Here is a 2,778-nt window from a genome sequence, read left to right on the forward strand (position 1 = left end):
TCAGCAGGAGTGATGGGGACAGAAATGGAAACAGAGAGCGTCTCCTCTCGCCGCTTTTGCCGCCGTGCTTGTAAATAGAGGCTAAAAATAGACAGGAACAGGCAGAGCTCCTCGGACCGGCTGAGAGCGAAGGCGGAGGAAGGAACAAAAAGAGGCCGTCCTTCAGTCCAGCAGCGAGGGGAGGATGCTGACACATGATCCCGGCGGCGCTGCTCCATGATTAGGGGCATGTGGGACACTTTCCGTCAATAAATGCTGATCGACACGAGGCCCGGACGCGTGTTCGCGTGTTGACGTGGGAATACGGCGGCGAGGGTGACCTGATGGAGTGACAGGAACCCAGAGAGGAAGCTGTCATGACTCCAAACCAGGGGTCCCCAAACTTTATCTTGTGAGGGCAACATAACGGTTTTCTTCTCTGATGTGAACCCGGGTCGTTTGTAGGCTAACAAAGCAGGACGTGTCTAAACATGTGTCAAAGTCAAGGCCTGGGGGCCAAATCTGGCCCTCCAGATCATTTTATTTTATTGTTATTAATGACCCAATGTTATCTTGGGCTTATTTCTATCTTGCATAGTTTTGGGGATTTTTTTTTTGTAAAATATTAAAAGTTATTTAGGGTTTAAGTTGATTTATTCTGGAATAGTATTCCTGCCTTTTCATTTTTCATAATTATGTTAAAAAGTGACACTTAAAAGTTTAAAAAATACGCATTTTTAACTTTTTTTGGCATTTGCTAAGATTTTCTATGCTATTTTGAATTTTAGCTAATATTTCAGCTACATGCTAGCTGTTTTGGCTAATTAAGGCTTTTTTAAAAAGTATTTTAGGTTGTTTTGGAGTTAGGCTAATATTTATATGCTAGCTGTTTTGGATACTTTAGACTTTTTCAGTTTTTGAGGCTGTTTTAGAGTTTAGCTAAAATTTCATGCTAGCAGTTTTTGCTAATTTTGGCTTTTTCCGCTTTTAAATGCTATTTTAAAGTTGAGCTATTTTTTACAGCTACATCCTAGCTGGTTTCTTTTTTGTGTTTTTTAGGCTGATTTGGCATTTAGCTAATACTTGAGCTGGCTATCATCTTCAGTGCTATCAGCTATCACGTTCAGTGATTTCAGCTATTATCTTCAGCGACCAAATTCTGCTTACAGCATTCACGCTAGCATTATCGCAGGTGATGCTTAAACAGAAAATCTTTAACATACTGTAACAATTCAACATAAACACTGGAGCTCTGCTGTTAAATGGTTAAAAAACTTTCAATATTTTACTCTCCACAAAATATATTTTGTCAAAATTATACAAGTTAGAAATAAACACAAGACAACATCGGGCCATTGATAACAATAAAATTAAATCATCTGGAGGGCCGGATAGAATTACCCTGCGGGCCGGATCCGGCCCCCGGGCCTTGACTTTAAAAATGCGCTTAAAATGATCAGTGGAAGCTGCAGCAGAAATAATGTGAGTTTTTTTTTTTTTTTTTTTTTGGATGGTGCGGGATCATCCTCAGATGGAAGCCGGGAGACACCTGTCTTACCTGCTGTGGAGGGAGGCTGTTGCTGTGGCGCAGCGGGAGCAGAGGAGGACACCGGCGGACCCGCGGCTCCGCTTCCCGGATGGAGGAGTGACGTCCGCGGCTCCGATCGCGGAGGGAGAACGGGAGGGTTAGATCCGCAGCCCGAGATGCTGCTGCTGCTGCTGCTGGTGGTGGTGGTGGTGGTGGGGGTGACGATGATTTCCCTCCTGCAGATGAGGAAGATGATGAGGATGAGGAGGTGTTCGTTGGGAAGAAGTTGAGGAAGTACGGCGGCGCGCGCGGCTCTGTCCACTTCCTGCCCGGATCCTGCCTTATGAGGCAGAGAGATGCTGCGTTACCGACGTGCGCGGGGATGCGAGATGAGGGGGTGGTGCGTGAGCGAGAGAGTGAGGAGCAGGGACGGTCGGAGCGCGTTTTCTCTTCTCTTTTGGCTTCACTTTTGATTCTGCCCTTAAATGGACTCAGAGGAACGAAGCTGATCCCGTTTACAGCTTCAGCTCACACCTCTGCCTGAATGTTTTTGTGATAAAAATGCTTTTTTTGTGTGTTTTTAACATGTTTTTTGTGGCATTTTCTTACGGTAGAAGACATTGCCTATATAAAGAAAATGAATAATAAAATTGCATTTTTGGCTAAGTCTCTATTTAAATCATTCTGAATCCTGAGCAGACGAAAAAAATGCAGTTAAAAAAAAACATATTTGTGAAGTAGAATGGGCGGAGCCACAAACTCCCTGCTCCGCTCCATTCTGATGTCTCCACTTACAAATAGATCCGTGAACGTCTTTGTTTTCCTCGTCTGAAGAGGAATCTGGACCTAAACTGAATTTCCATAATAGTCCGCCATTTTTGTTGCAGGTGGAAGTGTGAGGTACGGTGGCCATGAAGTACAAATCACTTCACCTTTGAAAAAGAGATTTTTATTCGCAGTAAGAATTGCCTGGTTAAATACAGGGGGAAAAAACACTAATAACTAACTCAAGGCAAAAACATTTTAAAGATCCATCCATTCATCCAAATTTTGCTCAATGACATCACCAATAGTCGCCGCTCAGCTATCTTTAGTGCGGAGTTTCTAGCGCACAAATTTGCCTAACAAGAGCGGTTTTATAACTTTAAAAAGGTCATACAACAAAAAGTCATTACTTAAATCTAAATGTAAACTTCTGTGCTTCAGAGTGCATCTATATAGAAGAAAAAAGCGCTTCTCCTCCACAGCACAATGTTTAGTCTAGCAACAAA

The 2,778-nt window shown here is 43.1% G+C and overlaps 1 protein-coding gene across 1 annotated transcript in view; it reads right to left on the reverse strand.

Moving 5' to 3' along the window:
• gng13b (guanine nucleotide binding protein (G protein), gamma 13b) overlaps window positions 1-1,701 on the reverse strand; it is a gene marked incomplete at its 5' end in the record, with an annotated part of 22,363 nt that extends 20,662 nt beyond the window's left edge. Inside the window, 1 exon segment of the mRNA XM_024272501.1 lies at window positions 1,538-1,701.
• Window positions 1,702-2,778: the final 1,077 nt, after the last annotated feature.

This window comes from Oryzias melastigma, linkage group LG8, assembly GCF_002922805.2.
Source record: "Oryzias melastigma strain HK-1 linkage group LG8, ASM292280v2, whole genome shotgun sequence".
NCBI classification, from domain to species: domain Eukaryota; kingdom Metazoa; phylum Chordata; class Actinopteri; order Beloniformes; family Adrianichthyidae; genus Oryzias; species Oryzias melastigma.